Here is a 21913-nt window from a genome sequence, read left to right on the forward strand (position 1 = left end):
TGTTACCTTCCTGATCAAACTTGATTTTCATGAAAAGCATTATTTTATCAATGTCATTCATTATTCCTTCTTACTTGTTCTTTCCCTTTCAAATTGTTTTTTGGCCTATAGAGTGTAACACTTGGACAACTGCCTGGAAATCTCTCTCCTTCATACAGTGAGAATTCATTGAAGGGTTTCAAAGAGTGAACTGCCATGAAATTGTACTGTATCCTAAGTGGACAAAGAATTCTATGTTTCATGCCTTACTTGCTCACTCTGTTCCAGTATCTTAATTCTCATGTCAAGTAGGAAGGAAAAAGGCAGATATACTAGGAAGAACTTGAAGTCCCTGTGGTAAGAAACAGGTGTTAAATGGAAACCATGATACTTTCTTAGACCTTATCAGATCCTTTATCAGAAATTATAAGAAATGCTCAGAAACTGGATGATTTACCCATTTTTACCTGTAACTGAGTCAATAAACTTGTTACATTCATCAAATAAGTGATAAATTACTTACTTTTCATGAACTAGTTAGCTTTTGGGCAAAATGTAGACAACTCCTCTCTCCAAAAGTGTTCCCCTCTTATTTGCCTTTCTTTAAGACAGCATTCTTACTAATTCAGCAGCCTGAGCATGACATTAATGAAAACATTTGGGACCTCACTGGATGAGGAAATGAGGTCTACTTGTCTGAATGGATAAGACGGAGGAGCCACTGGCAGCCACCTTTTATGTCTGAACAAAGGCCACATTCCTTGTGGTCACAAGCCTGACTAGGCCTAGAGGCATAAAACAGGAAGTAGAAGAGGATAGTTTATATAGTGTCTATATATTTCAATTTATGGTGCATTCATAGTTAAAATAGTACAATATTTGTGTGTTCTGATAACATAGATCATTTATCATGTAAATATTTTTTTAATAATCTAAAAAATTTCTTTGAAAATATAAGTTCCTTTTTGAGTAGTTTAGAGATGTGGAAAAATTTACTGTTATTAAGAATCATTAATTATTATTATTAATAATATTATTAGCAGTCTGATCTCATGGAAATCACAAGTGTTATGACTTTGTACCTACTCCCAAATAATTAGTTATAAATCATGTATTTTAAACTCAAATAATTTGAGCTCAGTTACGTCAAAACTTCCTTAAATCAAGATTCTATTTGATAGAATTCCTTGACTCTGTTGATCATCAATATCAGCTATTCAATATAGAGAAGTCTTTTAAAATTAAATTTATGAATTAAAAGTATATTTAACTAAATAGATTATATAATGATTGATAAAGATATTAGTCTTAGATGAAGGAATTAACAAGTATATTTTTGAGTAGTATGGTTTTTAATTTACTCCAGCTCCACAGTATTCCTGTTTGGTAACAACTTAAGAAAAACATAATCTGTGTTTATAGATCTGATCACATTTTTAATGAATAACTCCAATTAAGAAAAATTCTCACAGATGATATATCACTGATAATTTTAAATATCTTAAATTAGTAGAAGACATTCTGTTTCTTCCTTGTTTTCTTACTATTATTCTTATAGTTATTACAGTCATTATTAGTTATCATAATCTAATTATTTTGTTTAGTACATGCCAAATAATTAAACCTCTTAGTAATCGTGTTTCTTATAGTACACCTCAAAAGTTTAAAGACTGCAATATCCCTATACATTTTTTCCCATCCCTACCTTTCCTAGGTGCATAATTTTCTCAGCTAATTGAATGAGATGATTGCTCTGAATTATTTCCTTTGAGTTATAAGTTAGATAATGTTTGGCCCAATAAAATTTTCATAAACCTTTATTTCATTTTGAATCCACATGATTCAAGGCCTGTTAGCTGTTTTCTGTCATTTTAGATAATGTGATTATACATCCCTTTGGGTTTGGGATTTTCCCCTTTACTAAATATATTTGATGGGGACTTCTACAGGTAGTTAACTTTTTATTTGCTTGTTGTGTTTGTTATTTTTCCACACAAGTCACCTCTAAACAGTGCCAATGCAATTCTTTTATGAAGTAAACTCTCATAAGTTGGAATGTGTACATTCCTCCCTCTCCCTGCTTTACTGCCCCCCCTTACGCTGGCCCCCGCACCTTGGGCTATGGGAAGAGGTCAGAGGCCACACATTATTGAGATTAATTTATTCCAGTCCACCTAGTCACTTGAAATATTTCCTCAAGGAAGTTTTCATTCAATTGATGCCCTGAAGGGTTAAGAAAACAGAAACCCATAGTATTACAGAGTTGTTGTTATGGATGTTTCCAAGGAAACCATACCAGGAATGTTTAAGTGTCTTGTTTCTCCCCAAACCCACTGGAGTGTAGCTTGTTTGAGGTTTTGATGTCCTCTTAATTCTTGCCATAGCTGCTCTGTGGTAGGGCTTCCTGCAGGGCAGAAATCCCATGGCTGCCAAAGGTGCTGGCTCACAAGCTCACTATGCTCTGGCTGAGCTCAGTTTTACGTCTTCCTCCTGAAGAGGTTAAGGGCAATTCAAATTCAAATAGAGCTATGGTTTTATTTTTTTTTAAGTTACTTTAATTTAAAAAAAATGCCCAATTATACATTATTTTTCTCCAGCATGCACATTAGCAGACCATCTGAATATTTTATCAAAAATTCATAATAAATGAATTTGAAATGTGGAGACCATTAGAAGACTGAATGTATGTGATAGATCAGATCATGCTGTTTTAAGAGGTCTTTTAAGGGGCGGGGGAGATGGGAGGGACTTAACGTTCTGTGATTTCCTCTGCTTTAAGTGGCTGTAAACAATTTTCATGGTCATTGCATTTTTTGGGGAAATTTTATATATCCAAGTAAAATGAAATCATGAACAATCTGAAAATAATACCCCAAAGTAGTAATTTGATTGAACTTGACTTAAAATATTTTTACAGTTAAATTCTACAAAATAGTTAATACATCCTCTCAAAATGTTTACTCAAATGACATGAAGCCAAAGGAAACTTGAATCAATTTCATTCAAAATTTATAGGGACAAAAATCTCTCTCTCTCTCACTTTGTTCTCTCTGCCTCTCTCAGAACGCATACTAGCATGCATATGTATATGTGTATGATAGTTCTTTTTAATGTATATATTCAACACATTTAAAATTATACAAATATAAACAGGCAGGTGAATACTTGTATTTTTATTTGGATACCAAAATCAATTAACCAAGTGATATCACACACATACTTCTATCATTATTAAATATTTGCAAAGATAGTAAGGCAAATGAAAAATAACGCATAACCCTCTCTATTCTGAAAAAGAAGTATGATAGTATGTAATTCTATATTTATAACTACAATTATATATTTTATCCTATTGTATTTTAATATCATTTATTCTATAATTACATATTAATGTATATATGCTACACTGTGTAGGATACATTTTAAATATATAACTGCACAATTACTTTTTCTCTCATTTAATTTCTCATTTAATTTCTCTCATTTAATTTCCCATTTAATTTCTATCTAATAAGTTTGGTTTACCATTTGCAATATTTTTCTTTCTTCAAGGTCTGATAAAAATTGCTGAAGAAACACAAAAGTGTTGAATTTAACCAGGTATTTGTTGTGTATTTATCTAAATCACTGTGGGTGAAATATTGTTACTAGTTTGTTTTGGGTAAACATTGGTAATCTCCAGTAATAAGAAGTAGTAAGCACTATGGGAATCTCTTTTATTCATATCTAATCTGTTCCTAAAATGTGTTGGATAGAAACTTTTCAGAGAGCTACAGCTTGTTTTCCATTATTTTTAATTGGAAAAATAATGATTTGCTTAGCCCACCTAGAATCTCTGATGAATTTCACTAAACACTCAAACACATATACAAACTATGAACTGAAGATACCTACTTAAGTGTCAACTTTCCTATTATTTAACACAATAACTCAGTACATAATTTTGTATGCAGTACACTGTGATAGTGGGCAGCACATGATTCTAATTATATTTCCTCCACACTGCAATGTGTTTTCTTTTTTTTTCAATTGGGATAGAGTTACTTTACAATGTTGCGTGAGTTTCTGCTATACAACAAAATGAATCAGCTATATGTATACCTAGATCCCCTCCCTGTTGACCCTCCATCCCACCCCCACATCCCACCCATCTAGGTCACCACAGAGCACCAAGCTGAACTCCCTGTACTATACAGCAGGTTCCCACTAGCTATCTGTTTTACACATGGTAGTGTATATATGTCAATCCCAATGTCCCAGTTCATCCCAAACCCCTTCCCCCCAGCCATGTCCACACATCTGTTCTCTACTTCTGTGTCTCTATTCCTGTTCTGCAAATAGGTTCATTTGTACCATTTTTCTAGATTCCACATGTATGCATTAATATATGATATTTGTTTTTCTCTTTCTGACTTACTTCACTCTGTGTGACAGACTCTACGTTCATCCATGTCTCTGCAAATGACCCAATTTCATTCCTTTTTATGGCGGAGTAATATTCCATTGCATATATGTGCCACATCTTCTTTATCCATTCATCTGTCGATGTACATTTAGGTTGTTTCCATGTCCCGGCTATTATGAATAGTGCTGCAATGAACATTGGGGTGCATGTGTCTCTTTGAATTGTGGTTTTCTCTGGGTATATGCTCTGTAGTGGGGTTGCTGGGTCATATGGTAGTTTTAGTTTTAGATTTTTAAGGAACCTCCATACTGTTCTCCATAGTGACTCTATCAATTTACATTCCCACCAACAGTGCCAGAGGGTTCCCTTTTCTCCACACCCTCTCCAGCATTTATTGTTTGTAGATTTTTTGATGATGGTCATTCTGACTGGTGTGAGGTGATACCTCATTGTAGTTTGATCTGCATTTCTCTAATAATTAGTGATGTTGAGCTTCTTTTCATGTGCCTCTTGGCCATCTGTATGTCTTCTTTGGAGAAATGTCTACTTAGATTTTCTACCCATTTTTTGATTGGGTTGTTTGCTTTTTTGATATTGAGCTGCATGAGCTGTTTGTATATTTTGGAGATTAATCCCTTGTGATAAAAACTCTCCAGAAAGTGGGCATAGGAAGATGTGGCACATATATACAATGGAATATTACTCAGCCATAAAAAGAAATGAAATTGAACTATTTGTAATGAGGTGGATAGACCTAGAGTCAGTCATACAGAGTGAAGTAAGTCAGAAAGAGAAAGACAAATACCGTATGCTAACACATATATATGGAATTTAAGAAAAAAAATGTCATGAAGAAACTAGGGGTAAGACAGGAATAAAGACACAGACCTACTGGAGAACGGACTTGAGGATATGGAGAGGGGAAAGGGTGAGCTGTGACAAAGCGAGATAGAGGCATGGACATATGTACACTACAAAACGTAAGGTAGATAGCTAGTGGGAAGAAGCCACATAGCACAGGGATATCAGCTCGGTGCTTTGTGACCACCTGGAGGGGTGGGATAGGGAGGGTGGGAGGGAGGAAGATGCAAGAGTGAAGACATATGGGAACATATGTATATGTATAACTGATTCACTTTGTTATAAAGCAGAAACTAACACACCATTGTAAAGCAATTGTACCCCAATAAAGATGTTAAAATAAAAAAAAGAAAGTGGGCATAGAGGGAACCTGCCTCAACACAATAAAGGCTATACATGGCAAACCCACAGCAAACATCATTCTAAATGCTGAAAAACTGAAAGCATTTCCTCTAAGATCAGGAAGAAGATGAGGATGTCCACTCTTGCCCCTATTATTCAACATAGTTTTGGAAGTCCTAGCCACGGTAATCAAGAAGAAGAAGAAATAAAAGGAATACAAATTGGAAACGAAGATGTAAAACTGTTACTGTTTGCATATGACATGATACTACACATAGAAAATCCTAAAGATACCACCAGAAAACTACTAGAGCTAATCAATGAATTTGGTAAAGTTGCAGGTAAAGTTAACTACAAAATTAATGCACAGAAACCTCTTGCATTCCTATACACTAACAATGAAAGATCAGAAAGAGAAATTAAGGAAACAATCCCATTTACCATTGCAACAAAAAGAATAAAATACCTAGGAGCAAACCTACCTAAGGAGGCAAAAGACCTGTCCTCAGAAACCTGTAAGACACTGATGAAAGAAATCAAAGATGACACAAATAGATGGAGAGACATACAATTTTCTTGGATTGGAAGAATAAATATTGTGAAAATGACTATACTACCCAAAGCAATCTACAGATTCAATGTAATCTCTATCAAATTACCAATGGCTTTTTTCACAGAATTAGAACAAAAGATTTTACAATTTGTATGGAAACACAAAAGATACCAAATAGCCAAAGGAATCTTGAGAAAGAAAAACAGAGCTGAAGGAATCAGGCTCCCTGACTTCAAACTATACTACAAAGCTATAGTAATCAAGACAGTATGGCACTGGCACAAAAAACAGAAATATAGATCAATGGAACAGGATAGAAAGCCCAGAGATAAACCCATGCACATATGGTCACCTTATCTTTGATTAAAGAAGGCAAGAATATACAATGGAGAAAAGACAGCCTCTTCAATAAGTGGTGCTGGGAAAATTGGACAGCTACACGTAAAAGAATGAAATTAGAACACTCCCTAACACCATACACAAAAGTAAACTCAAAATGGATTAAAGACCTAAATATAAGACTATAAGACTGGACACTATAAAACTCTTAGAGGAAAGCACAGGAAAAACACTCTTTGACATAAATGCATTGCAGTGTTTGAACCAGTTGTAAATAAGCAATGAAACAAGATGCAAAACCTGTACACTGAATGCAAATAATGATGAACACACTAAAATAATCAATGTTAAGGAGATAAGCAAGAAGTTTTGGAAGTTTTTGAAATACCTTTTTGCCTTTTCCTAAAACAATTTTCATGCAGATTGAAGTGAGAAAAAATGGCCCCAAGGCGAAAGCTAAGAACCATCACATCTGTCCTTTCCCCACTTTTATGAAATCACTGAACTGAGATGCAGTGAAGAGCTATGTCTCTTGGTTTGGGTTCCCCAGAAAGCAAACCCTGAAACTAGAACTTGGATGAAGATAGTTCATTTGGCAGCTGATACTAGAAAGATGAAGTGAGGAAGCAGGGAAAATGAGAGAAGGAGGAAGCCAATGTAAGGGTGTGCTCTAGAGGTTACTGTTGTGGGCAAAATGATTTAATTCTCAAGGGAAGCTTGCAAGAATTGTCTGCAGAAAAATGGGAAGCAAGAGACTTTCTCCACCACCTGTCAGGCTCCCTTGATTGAGGGTGGGCTGTCCTAAGGTTATTTTCTCCTCTGCATTCCCAGGCTGTAGGTTCTGCAGAAGGCCAATGGGCTTTTGCAGCTTCCAAGAGCTCCTGGGCAGAAAACCAAAATGATACTGCTGAGAGAGGCTGTGAGCACAAGTGTCTGAATTGGTGGCCAATGTCTCGGCCAGCTACAGCTGAGATCAAAAGAGGCTAAGAGTAAAGAGGCAGAGCAACAGTAGTGTCAGCTACAACTGCATTCTACCAGAGCTTGCACTCAAATCATGCTGTTCTACGGACATTCGTACTCTCTCATCTAATGGGTGAGTTTGATTTCAGTTGACTTTTAATTTGAGAGCACAGGCATTCTCACAGCACCAAGATCTAAGTTTTTGGAAGTCTTTCAATTGCTGGTAATAAAAAGGAGAGGGGTGGGGATTCTGCTCTACCTGAAATTTATGGATAAAGCTTAGAAGGCTCTGTTTCAAAATTCTCTAAAATAGTTTCATTTCACCAATATTTCCTTTAACTACAATGAATTAAGAGATAATTGGGTCATATATATGATTTTTGCCTCTTATTATTTAATGTCTAGGAAATTTGACTTTACTAAATCCATTAAAGAGAAACTTATATACTTAAAGTTAGCAATAATTTTCAGTCTTAATTTTTAATCACTTTTTGAAATTTAAGAAGAATTTATCACAAAATTCCCAAACTTGTTATATCTAGAGAGTTAGACTGAAAAAAATGAATCTTTTACTGAAAAAGAGATCATTTTCTCCCTGGGCCCTTGCTATTACGCTGTACTTTAGGAACCTTTCTTTTCCTTATTTCTACATTCCTTAAAGATTCCTTAGCCTGTGACTTTTTCTTACTACAAGTGTACCCCACTTCTTGAAAGTTTGCTTCATGCCACTTCATTTTTATGGAAGACCTACATTAGTACCCGTTTTTGCCACCTGAAAGAAATCTAAAGAGGAGTTTCACTTTCACAAAAAAAGGCAAAAAGCGAAAATAACATTCAGCATCCATAATTGCTTGATTTAAGCCATTTTGCTTTATGAAATGTTCCATAGCCCCACGCTACTTTCGGATAGCAAGGGAAACCTGTATCCCAAAGTTAAACTTTTCTCGAGAATACAATATGCTAAACAAACAAACAAACAAACAGTACAGGCATACCTTGGAGATATCACAAATTCAGTTCCAAACCACCACAGTGAAGCAAATTTTACAATAAAGTGAGTCACATGAATTTTTTGGTTGCCCAGTACATGTAAAATTTATGTTGACACTACGATGTAGTCTATTGTGTGCAATAGCATTATATCTAAAAAATTTAAATACCTTAATTAAAAAATACTTTATTGCTAAAATATGCTAGCCACCATCTGAGTGTTCAGCAAATCTTAGTAGTAACATCAAAGATCATAGATCACTGTAATAAATATAATAATAATGAAAAAGGTTGAAATACTGGGAGAATTACCAAAATGTGACACAGAAACACAAAGTGAGCAAATACTGTTGAAAAAATGGTACCAGTAGTCTACTTTGATGCAGCGTTGCCCCAAACCTTCAATTTGTAAAAAATGCAGTATCTGTGAAACACAAAAAGCAAAGTACAATAATACAAGGATGCCAGTATTGGTTTTAAAGCATTTAATTTATGTAATTTTTACTTTCAAACACAGACATGTAGTGTCATTCTCTTTTTTTTGTTGTTGTTATAAATAACCAAACCACTTTTAATCAAACTTTCAAGCAAGCACTAAATCATGAAATATACCAAGCTCTTATATCTATCTATCTATACATATATATGATTTATATAATATCTTATATAAAATAGAAGATATATATTAATATATTTTATATATTATATGTAAATTATATAAAATACAAATATAACATATGTCTATAATATACATACATTTAAAATAATTTTAACACATTAATAACACTACAAGTGTTTTTCACTTTGACAAACCCTCTTATTGGTGAAATAGAAATTTCCTTACAATTTAAGACACGGTTGATAATTATACTTATTTACTTTAAGAATCTAAATTCATGATAAAGTAGCTTTAATTCTTCTTCCCTCTAGCCCTTCATAATCAGATTCAATCTGGGGAGATTTACTATCATTTCTGTTAGTTACAGCACATAAAATCGAATGCTGGAAAGTGAAGTATTTTCACTAAAGCAGACTTTTGCTGTGAAGAAAACTTTGGTGCATTTAATTCACCACCAGTCATATGTCTAGGAAGTCTCCACCTCAGGACTCACAGACTGGAGTGGCAGTGCGCTGTGGGTATGATATTGTACTGAGGGATTCTGATGACTTCTTGACACCTTCAAATGCAGGGGCAAAACATACAAGCATCTGAGTCCTCGCTACACAGATGGTTTTAAACTTATATAAAGAATAATGGGATTTATTTCTTCTCATTTTCCCAAATGCCAAGTTTTGTTTTTTGTTTTTTAATGGTAGCTATAATTTTCCCAAAGTACTTTGGTGGAGAGATTGAAGCTGACATCAACTCTGAGGAGTGAGGATTTGGTCTTAAGCTTTTGGGAATTTTTCACAGGAACCAGAGAAGACCTTTCCCCATGTTTCACCCCACCCCAAAGGTTCTTAATGAGGATTTGGTTTAAGGATTTGGTTTAAGGATTTTGTTTTACTTGTAGAAGTCTCATCTGCACACTGACACCAAATTTCCCTTTGGCCAGGATGGGATTTTTCATAAACAACTTAAGGCATGATCTCCAGGAGCCGTAAAGAAAAACCATAAAGGACAACTGTAATTAACATTCTAGCACAAAGCCTATGATTGACTTACCCTAGTTCAATGAAAACATCTGTAAAGGTTGTGAGAAGAATTGATTATGTCATAGAGGAGAGAATATGTAATAAAAATAATTTTACAATTGAATTCACCTAGAAAAGCAGTTCCTGGTATCACACATTGAGGAAAGTACTTGTTCGTCCATCAAAGAAGAATCTTAAGATGTTGTTATGTATGCCAGGGTCACAGTCATACTTTGACCTATGCTATAATCACACCCATTGCTTTGTGTGTCATGTAAAATATGATCTAATTTTATTTACAAAACAGTTTGGCATCTGTTATTACACTGAAATTTTAGCTGTTTTGCCTAAATAAGTAAACTTCTGACACTGTTGAGACTCTTAAGAATTTTAATATGAATTCATACAATTGTTTCCTGTTTTAAATGTCATATAAAAGCAGTTCAGTCTTCTAGTGAATTGTATAAGTTTTAATATCTAATAGAAGAAAGCAGGGAATTCCCTGGTGGTCCAGTGGTTAGGACTCCCTGCTTCCATGGCAGGGGGCACAGGTTCGATCCCTGGTCAGGGAATTTAGATCCCGCATGCCGTGTGGCACAGCCCAAAACAAAACAAAAACAAAAACAAAATAAAACAAACCAAAAAAAATAGAAGAGAGCAGAACCCTTCTGGACACAGATCCAGTACTATGTTGGTAGTCTAAAATATGAAGACAAATTTGGGAAGTTATGGTGGTCTGTGTTTTGAGTCATTGCATGCAGTACCTCTAAATATAGCCCTTTTTAAAAATAATCAGACATTTTTATACCATAAGTTATGGTGCTGCCAACCGGAAACTTGGTCAACATATCTTACAAGGGACTCTGTTGTATTATATACCCGAAGGAAGCATTCTTAGAAATATTTTCAAGTTGGGGTCTTTCCACAGAACAAAAGTTTTACTCTCTGTGTGTTGTTCTCATGGCTAACACTTGGGAAGTGTTAGGGAAAGCTTCTCTGAAAATGTGACATCTGAAGGGAGACTTGAATGCCAAGAAAGTTCCAGCCAGATAAAACTCCAAGGGAAGAATTTTCTGGAAGAGAAAATGGTCAATGCAAAGTCCCAGAGGTCAGCAAATCCTTCCTACATTTCACAAAGAGGAGTTAGGCCAGAGTTGTTGGGACACAGTGAGCAAGAATGAGAAGGTATGAGATGAGGTCGACTATGTTGGCAGGGCTCACACCATACTGGGCATGGTCAGGGAATTTGATATTATTCTAGTTGCAATGAAAAACCTTTGATGATTTTTTAAGCTGGGGGCAGAGAGGTGGAATACCAAGATCTGACTGAAATTTAAAAAATATTATCCTGGCTTTTATACACAGAGTGACATATCAGGGAAGAAATAACTAAAGCAGGGAGAGCAGGGGAGAGCAGGGATGCTAGCTGTAAAGATGGAAAGACAGGCATATTGGAAGTATGTTGTGTTTTGCTGAAACATGGTCTTGGAGAGAGAGGGCAAAAAGCAGACTTCACGTGGATGGCTTCCTTGGCTCATGCTTGGTGGGACTATTTACTGAGATGAAGAATGTGCTTCCTCAGTGATCAGAGAAAATTTTAAAAGCCATCTGAATACAGCAAAGTGGAAATCCTAGAGACGAAGTGTGATATTTTTCAAACTCTCCTTATGAGCACTTTTTAGTTATGTCTGTTTCCTTATTTAGGGAGAAGAAGGAAAAATAATTCTCTGAAAAAAAAAAAAAGCCCAAAGGATGTCTTGAAGTAGCAATAGTTCCAATACGCCCTTCAAGTTGTTTAAATAAAGAAAAATTTACAGTATGCTTGTATTAGTTTCCTAGGACTGCCGTAAAAATCACAACAAACCTCGTGGCTTAAAACAACAGAAATTTATCCTCTCACAGTTCTGGAGACCAAAAGTCTGAAATAAAGGTGGTTCTCTTATAACTCATTAGCAGAGCAGATCCTGCCTTTATACTTTGGTTCTGTCCCAGGTGGAAAATACTGGGAAGATCACCTCCTTGATCCTACAGACCATGTTTAAGCATCTCTCTGACTTTCTCTTGCAGAATTGCATTTACAAATATACTCATGGGGCAATTCAATTGTGAAAAGAAGGAGTGACTTCTTCATGAAATGTATCTAGTCTTCCTGTTGGCAGCCCACTGAGAGATAAAGGCCTGGTGGAAGAATGAACCTAGTTCCCAGGGATGGTAGTTTCTATGTGTTTGGTTAGGGTAAAATGCCCAGTTATTCAATCAAACACTAATCTAGGTGTTGCTGTGAAAGTATTTTGTAGAGGTGATTAAGGTCCATAATCAGTTGACTTAAGTGAGAAAGATCATCCTACACTATCTGGGGGGCATGATCCAAACACTTCAAAGGACTTTAAGCAGAGCAGAGGCTTCTCTGAAGTGGAAGAAATTCTGCCTATGGACTGGAGCTTCAGCCCATGCCTGAGATTTCCAGCCCATCCTTTTTGACGGCCTGTCCTACAGACTTTAGACTTGCCTAGGCAGCCCTTGCAATTGTGTAAGCCATTTCTTTGCAATATATCCCTTAATGTACATAAAACCTGCTAGTTTTGTTTCTCTGACCTAGCCATGACCTAATACATTCCCCATCTGGAATTTATAGTAAAATTCAATCATTTAAACTGGCTTTTAAGATACTAAGCTTCCACTGGCATTGCCCAGAATCAATCTAGATTCTCCTTCTCCCTCTACCTCTATCAAAAAAAAAAAAAAAAAAAAAAAAAAGTTGAGTGTGTGTTTTTTTTTCTTTTTCGACGTGCAATGTGATTTTTGTGATTTCGTTTCTGGAAGCACTAATGGCTTTATCTATCCAAGCCCAGGTATCCACTATACAGCTGCTGTCCATTTACTCCAGATATGGTGGAAGATGCTAACAGGCAACCTGGCCAGGCTTTGAACTATTTGGGGGCCCCTGTCCAATCCAAACAGGAACTGACAGCAGCTAGAGCTTGCTAAACATCAAGGCCTCCTCCTTCTAACCATGCTGCCCTGACCAGGTTACTTTAATAAAGCAGTGCCCCAAATAGGTATGGGGCAGCTCTCAAGATAATTGCCTTCCAGAGCTCAAACCATGGAAAGAAGAAAAACCACAATGACCTTAGAATCGCCCCACAAACCTGCCCCCAACTTGTCTGGCTTTTACTAAAGTCATTATCTTCTTTGGATTTGTCCTTATCAAGCAGCTGGTGGGCCGGGGTGGCGTGGGAGACCCTTCTGCTTCTTTCACCGTTTTCCTTCTTTCTCCCAATCCCCAGGGGCTGGAAAGAATGACCTTCCTTCTGTTGTTCTTCCTGTAAGGAACTCCCTTAAGTAAATTTCATGGTCTAGTTAGCTCTCTCTGACCTCATCTTTCATCCAAACCTGCCCCGTGAACCCATTTTCCTGCTAAGTCTCTTACCCACCCTTTCAGACTTTCAGGTGATAGTCCACAAGAGTCTCTCTGGGAAGCAGAAGGATACAGGTGTTCAGGGATTTAAAGGAGAAATAAAAATGCATCAGGTTAGTATTATAGCAATAGCATCTCCATTGAATACTACAGTTGACATTGATTCTGGTGTGTGATATCTTCTACTATCAGTGTTTTAGAGCTCATTCCAGGTGGAGGAAAGGTCAGCCTCTCCAACAGAGTCATATCAGAACATGGGCAACCCACACAAGCGGCAGTATTTGATGGAAAAGATAAGGACAATCTTCTGATACAGCATACTTTCACGGGGCAAGCAGGTGATAAATGACTTCAAATTTAGATTATTGATGTCATCTTCAAATAAAATGGTACCTAGTCCCAGACATACAGGAACCAGATTGAAAGATGTTCATCATCACCTTTAAACTTTTGTCTCTAAAGCTAAAGTACAGTAAACGTGGCACACCATAAGTTGATAGTTTTCATAATCCTTAAATTTATCTTATGAGTGAATACGCATATTGTACTATACATGTTAAGAAGTATTAATGTATATTTTAGATATACTACAATTTCACAACTCTGTCACTTTTAAAATATACTTGGAACCTCAAACACTGGAAATGACTCAGGGCTTCTGGAACTCAGAGAGGCCCTATCAATAGGAATCTTCAGATTATAAAGGTGGATCAGTGGTTTTGTTCTCAAATCCAAACCTCTTACACTTGACTTTGTAAAGTGTTTTAAAGGATAAATCATCAGGACTGTTGCAGTTATCTACTTTGATACAGTGATAGGCATGTAGCAAGTTACTAAAATAATACATATGGGGTAAATAATATGTTAGGTCCATTTTCTTCCATAGAGGATTTGTCTGGAACAACACTGAAGAGTGAATTTCTTTCTTTTTGCCTCACCATGTGGCATGAAGGATCTTAGTTCCCAAACCAGGGATCCAAGAATCGAACCGTGCCCCTTGCAGTGGAAGCGGGGAGTCCTAACCACTGGACCACCAGGGAAGTCTCTGAAGAGTACATTTTAAATACATAAAAAGGCATGTTTTCATTCTAATTTGCAAATGTGAATTGAAAATAAGAATAATATTAAATTTAAAATAACTATATTTGTCAATCTAATAAATTACAAATATCCATTTTTACCTTTAAGAAGGTACTAAACAGTGGCTTAAAATTTACTTCTCTGTTCCTATTAAATCCAAGAAGTCCACTTGCAAATACAGAGAAGTAAAGGGAAGAGTAAAAATGGGTACATTTCTGAAATTTTTTAAAAAGGGTTGTTTTTCCCCTCAATTTGGATCTAGTTTCTTTTGTCTTGGACCCTAAAAAATTCAGCTATGACCCTACTTAATATTGACTAAAGAAACGCATAGTGAGGCTTATCAAGGTCGAGCAATCAGGTAGTCTTTAAAACTTGCAACCTCAAATTCATTTTCTATGTTCTTTTGATTGAATCTAAAATGTTGTCCATCTCAGGTCTTTCTTTCCTAAAAAGGAAATAATAAAATAGTTTAAAACTCTATAAGAACTTTAGATATGACAACAAAAGCACAAGTGATAAAAGAAAAGCACTTGATAAATTGAATTTAATCAAAATTAAAAAAAAAATGTTTGTGCTTCAAAAGACACCATCAAGAAAGTGACAAGACAACCCACAGACAGGGAGAAATATTGTCAACTCATATTTCTAATAAGGGACTCATTCCAGAATATAAAAAGGACTCTTACAAGTCAATAATAAAAAGCAAATAACCCTACTGAAAAATAGACAAAGGATTTGAATGGACATTTCTTCCAAAGGGATGCACAAATGGCTAATAAGCAGATGTAAAGATGTAAACCTCCTTGGTCATTGGGAAATGCTAATCAAAACCATGATAAAATTCTGTTTCTCACCCATCAGAATGGCTACAATAAAAAAGATAGACAATAAAAGTTTTGGTGAAGATGTGGAGCAATTGAAACCCTCAAACATTATTGGTAAGAAAGAAAAATGACACAGCGCTTTAAACAACTGTTTGGCGCTTCCTTAAAAAGTTAAGCATATATTTACTAGATGACCCGGTAATCCCACACTTAGGTGTCTACCAAAAAGGAAACATATGTACACGCAGAGACTTGTACATGAATGTTCATGGTAGCACTATTCACAGTAGCCCAGAAGAGGAATCAACCCAAATGTCCAATAACTGATGGATAAACAAAGTGTGTTATAACTGTACAGTGAAATACTATGTCAATAAAAAGGAACAACATGGTGGACCTCAAAAACATTATGCTCTGTGAAAGCAACCAAACACACACACACACACAACACACACACGCACGCACACTGTACAATTCCGTTTATATAAAATGTCCCCAAATGGCACATGTAGAAAGACAGAAACTAGATTAGCATTCACTTAGGGCAGAAGTGGGAATGGACAGTGATTGTAAATGATTGCAACATTTCTTTTTAAGGGTTTTTAAAATAAAATTGTAGCAATGGTTGTACAACTCTGTAAATATACTAAGAACCATTGAATTGAACACTTAAAAAGAGTGAATTTTATGGTCCATGCATTATATCTCTCAAGAGAACTCTTTGAACTTTTTAATGACTAAGTGGGCTGTTTGTAAGGACAAGAACATCTATATTTTAAATATATAATAACTAACAATATACCATTTTCTCAATCAATTATCAGCATTACCTTGACAATCTGACTTAGCTTAATAAATGTCCCTGAAAATTTTCCACCATAGCATTGAATTTACATACGCAGGTAAACTTGAAATGCAAGGAGATACTTGAATGATACAGGAAATACTGATTTATGCTGTGGGTTTGTTAGCAGGTGGGAGTTTGACCACATAAATTCAGTCATCTGTGGTTTTTAATTAAAATAACTTAAAAATGGCAAATAGTTGTCGTAAAGATTTTTCAATACAATTCAACAGTCACTTAATTCTCAGACTCTTATGGACAGCGATTTTATTAAAAGGGCCACGCAACACACCCCAACACACACACACACACCCCACTGCCATAAAAGCAAAACAAGTTTTTTCAGCTTCTCAGTATGTTGTAGGTCTGATAGAAAAAGGACCAGCATAGCAAATGAAGATCATTTGGACTGCATTGTGTGTGTGCATAGAACTTTCGATGCATTTTTTTTCCCCTTTCTTTCTGACAGAAGCTTTGCAGAACAATAAAAATCATGGCTTCTGATTAGCCTCTGTTTTTCTCTACCAGGATATGTTTAGATGACATAAAATTTAATTCTAGTGACAGGTATAGGAAGATGCCTTCACATCGCCTCCGAAATGTCCACCCCCTTGCCTCTGCTCTCTTAACTACTAGCCTTTCCTGACATAATCCAAGCTATCCTTTGAAGAAACCCCACTAACTTCTTACAGAGACCAGCCCTGGCTGGTAAAATTCGGTGGACTCCCCTTAGGAGCTGAGGTTCTTTCCATCAGAAAAAAAAAAAAAAAAGCAACCTAAATTGAAATCCTCTGCTAATAAACGAAAGTGGCGCCATCATTTTCGTATTCAGGATGCAAAGTCAACATGTCCCTAAGCACACGTGTCCTCACAGACACGCTCCTACAGTCCTGTTCCTCTAGCCCTGCCAGTGTCTAAAATATCATCTCTTTCCTCTCAGGAGACCTGGGGGACCAGGGAGAGAGTGTTGAGATTTCGGCCTCTAATAGAACGTGTAGTTCAGCCTTGTTATTCAGGCACAGGCACTATAAGAATGTGGTATGTTGGCTGAAACGATTTGTTTGCTTAATTTCTCAGAGTTCAGTGAGGTCATTTTGTCATCTCCCTTGTATTTTCTGTATTTTCCAAAGAATTGCCAGCTTCCAACAACACCCTCTTTCTTCCCATTGGAAATGGAAACACGTCCTCCGCAGGAATTTTCCACTTAGCAGATCCAGCTTCCCTAGCTAGGGCCTCAGCACACCAGCCTGCAATGCTGTATTTCTTTCCACTGCAGTTTGACATTTTTCAGCCAGCACAATGAGTTGTATTCAGTCATTCTAAGTCCTCCCCTTTCTACATCTTTTTTTTTTTTTTAAATAATGCATACTTTCGAGCAATTTCAGGAAAAGAGCAAAGGCTTTTAAGCAACATTAAATTTAATTAGTTATGTCACTGTCACAGAATCAGAATCCTTTGGAGTCCTGCTCCCCCCGCCCCAATCGTTTCCCCACTTCCCAGCCCCCTTTCCCTTCCTTCTGGTAAACACATTAAGGGCAAACCTCATGATCCATATACTCTGCTTGTAATTGTTTGCCTTCGCAAATTATTTCCTTTGAATAATATTTACAAACTATCTATCACTGCCTGACACGATGATAAGAGGGGACACAGACTGCTTATAATCTCAGCTGTAAACAAGAGACGGGAAACACGCGCTGGAAAATGTGTTCAATGCCCTGTCTGGAAGCAGCCGCCTCTGCAAAGGCTCACAGCTGAGTGGGAGCTGGGTCGCCGCCTCCCCAATGCTGAGACCCAAACGGCGATCCGGGGGAGGCCGCGGGCCAACCCAAGTCCCCGACGGGGGAAGGGAAAGGGAAGAATGGGGGGTCAGAGAAAGGCCGCATCCATCGGAAAACAATGCGTGCCTTCCAGAAAGCAAAAGGCAGCACACGCGAACACAGATGCCTGCGGGAGCCGCTCCCCGCGGGAGGGGGAGGAGCGTTGGGGGAGGGGAGGGGCGGAGCGTCCCCCGTCTGGCCGGGTGGTAGCGTCTCAGACAGCTGGGCCCAGGGGGGGTCACACCCGCACAGCGGAGGGTGTCTCCCGAGGAACCGGGGTTCTGCAGAGAGGGGAGGAGGGAGGAAGAGGGGGATTTGTTCAAGCTGGGAGGGTGGGCCTCAGGGAAAAAGAAGAAAAAGAAGAAATAGATTGATGCTCTGCAGGACACCTAGGGTATTTCTTTCAGGGGGTATTACTTCCACTTTTAGGCAGGAACAAGAGCTGGGAGGAAAACTGCGGCACGGGCTGACAGCTCGGAGGTGATCAAAGGAGAGAGCGTGAATAGCTTGCTCTGCCAACCATTTATTAAAAAGAGAGGGTGCTCCCGGGCCACTCGAGGCGGGAGAGAAGGGATTAGGATCAAAATAGAGAGAGATGGGCTTCACCTCCTTTATTCAGGAGGAAAAAATGTATATATATATTTTTATATTTTTTTCTTCTTTTTGTAAGAATGCTGTCCACTACGAGATCCATTCCTTCCTATAGACAAAATACACATCCATCTCTCTCTCTCCCTCTCTCTCTCTCTGCCCACCTCTCTCTCTTCTGCCTCTCCCCACCACACACACATAAAAAAAGGAAATTCCATCCTCTCTCCTTCCAAACGTTGCTACCTCTGTCTTGTATTATCACACGATGGATTCTCCATTGGAAGGCATTTTTACTCGGAGACGCCCCCCTTTGGGGAAGGTAGCGAACTTTGTGTGAGTCTAATTAACCTCGGAAATAAAGTTTAAAGCACTCCTGGGATTTGGGTAGAACTTCCCTTTCCATGGATAACAGGGCAAAGTGTTAAAATGAACTTCACTGATGCAAGCGGTCTCCTGTTGTAAAAATGACGACCCCCAGCAGTTTAGGGAAGGATTGCAGGGGGTTTCTAAAGTGGAAAGGACCACAGATGCTTTACCAGCGTTAACGCGGCTATGGATCTCACAGCAAGGATGAGAATGGCAGGCGTCAGCCCAGTCTATAAAGTGCACTCTCTTCAGTTAGAGAAATATGATCTATACAGAGATGCAACGAAGCTGAGGGGCTAGCATGAAATGGGAAATACCTTCTTATATGATAATGATTTTATCTTGCCTCAGAATCAGTTACACACACACTCAAAATTGTAACAGCTTTTATCAGCTAAGGCTTTGAGAGAGCGGGAAATTGAACAAGCAAACTAACTTTTACCCAAATTTACATTTTGAAATAGCCCCATTCTAAACCCTTTATTTAATCATAGTTATATTTTAATTTTTTTAATGTAGTATTAAGGATTCAATCAAAGATAAGCATAGCAGGACAGTTCAAGGTTTCTTAGTATCAGAACAGTGATAGTCAACGTGAGCTTTGTTTTTCCTTTGAGAGTTCTTTAACTTGATAGTTTTTCTCCAATATTAGGAAGAATTTAATATATATTGTTTATTTTTTTAATTATACAAGGATATGTTTATATTGTAAAAAAATTATATAATGCAGTGCTATACAGATTAAATTATGAAATTTTCCACGAACTCCCACTTCGGCAAATTATTCCCTTCCCCAGAAGTAGTCACAGTTGTATTATATCCATCCAGACTTTGTAAAATATTTTCTCATGCATATATGTATACAAGCAACCATATAAATTTTAAAAATAGTAAGTTCAATCATACTATATGTATTATTGTGTGAACTGATTTTTTTTTCATTTAATATACCAAAGAGATCTTTCTTTATTAGGACCTATACATTCACCTCATCCTTTGAAATACTGGAAAACATTTCATGGTTTACTGTATTTTGTTATTATTCTATTGATATATAATTAGGTTATTTCCAATTTTTTTAGTATTATAAATAATACTAAAACTGACGTTCTCAGAAATCTTTGGTCATAATGCTAGTACTTTTGCAGGCTAGATTACATTGGAATTGCCAAGCCAAAAGGTATGAGAATTTTAAATTTATAGATGTTACCATATTATTCTTAAAAGGAAAAAAAACAATTTATATTCCCACAAGTTGGATACCACTAGAGTACCATTTTCACACACTCTCAATCAGTGTTTATCATCATTAAAAAAAAGAAGTTTTGCCAAGAACCTAAACAAAAATGTCACATTGATTCCTCGTTTGCCTTTTTTGATTATTCCTTAGATAGAACAAGTCTTACCTACATTGGCCATTTGTATTGTTTCCTGTGACTTGTCTGTTCAGATCCTTTGCCATCCCTGTTTGGATCTTTTTCTTTATGATTCCCAGAAATTCTTTATTTTATTTTTTTTAATAAATTTATTTATTTAGGCTGTGTTGGGTCCTTGTTGCTGTGCGTGGGCTATCTCTAGATGGGGCAAACGGTGGCTACTCTTTGCTGTGGTGCGCAGGCTTCTCATTGTGGTGCCTTCTCTTGTTGCGGAGCAAGGGGTCTAGGCATGCGGACTTCAGTAGTTGTGGCACGTTGGATCAGTAGTTGTGGCTCGTGGGCTTAGTTGCTCCGTGACATGTGGGATCTTCCCAGACCAGGGCTTGAACCCATGTCCCCTGCATTGGCAGGTGAATTCTTAAACACTGAACCACCAGGGAAGTCCCCTAGAAATTCTTTATAATGAGAGCCTTTGCTTCTTTTATTCAGTGTAGTAAAGTTTCTCCCAGACTTTTGCTTATCTTTTAATTTTAATTATGGAGACTTCATCCTAGAGATGTCTGAAGTCTTTTGTAGCCAATTTGGTCAGCCAATTCTTTTAGGGATTCCAGGTAGTAACCTGGTTAAAACTGAATAAAGAACATATACCTATATTTTGTATATTAGATGGCAGACTAACTCTCTAAAATTGCTTCTGTTTCTTTAGGACCATTCTAGGTTGAAATAAAGGTAGTACACCTCCTCTCTATAAAACTGGAAAAAGAGGTGTCCTTCGATGGAGAACATTAGTGTTAACAGCAAGACCTGCCAACTACTACACCTACATGCAGGGGTTGAACCAGGAAGTATTCACTGGGGAAATGCCCCCCAAAATAAAAAGAACATTCTGGCATCATTATTGTTATTGTTATTCAGATATTCTGAATAACAATCTTGGAAACTGGGCTCTGGAATTTATATTTTGGAGTACTTGCCAGAGTGATTCTGTAGCTCACAGTGTAGCAGTGTGAACTAGATTCTCCCATTTATCCACAGAATGTAGACTTTTTGGTTTCTCTCTGCCATAATGGTCTCCTAAGTTATTTTCTAAATCTTTGTTTCTTCTTATATTAATTTATTCTAATTTTTATCGGATTTAGTCACACCACCACTACCTGAAAAATCAACATATGAATATCCACACTCTTTCTCATGAATTGTGTGACCATGATTTGACCTCAACCTACCTTTACTGAACCATCATCCACTCTGACCTCCTTTTCCTCTGATTTCTCAGCCCCAACTTAGAGCTTAAGACTTTCATTTTATTTTCCTGTTGGAGAAACTGTCATATTTTTTCTCACTGACTAAAATACTCTTTTCTTTATATGCCTTCTTGCTCTTTAAAATCAATTCTGCAGTGGTCTGAATTTCTGAATTTCTACAAAGCTCTCAGGTCATGGCAGTGTTGCTGGACTGTGGACCATGCTTTCTGAGTATAATGATACTAGGGTGTTTCACAAGTTGTTCATGTGAGTATGATGTCACCCT

General features: G+C 37.0%; 1 long non-coding RNA gene across 1 annotated transcript in view; it reads left to right on the forward strand.

The window, feature by feature from the left end:
• LOC137225752 (uncharacterized) overlaps positions 1–10374 on the forward strand; it is a 73303-nt gene extending 62929 nt beyond the window's left edge. Inside the window, exons 4-5 of the long non-coding RNA XR_010944010.1 lie at positions 3532–3579; positions 10198–10374. This is a non-coding gene — a long non-coding RNA (uncharacterized lncRNA). The remainder of the gene's footprint in view (positions 1–3531; positions 3580–10197) is intronic.
• The last annotated feature ends 11539 nt before the right edge of the window (positions 10375–21913 follow it).

The sequence above is a fragment of the Pseudorca crassidens genome, chromosome 6 (genome assembly GCF_039906515.1).
Source record: "Pseudorca crassidens isolate mPseCra1 chromosome 6, mPseCra1.hap1, whole genome shotgun sequence".
NCBI classification, from domain to species: Eukaryota; Metazoa; Chordata; class Mammalia; order Artiodactyla; family Delphinidae; genus Pseudorca; species Pseudorca crassidens.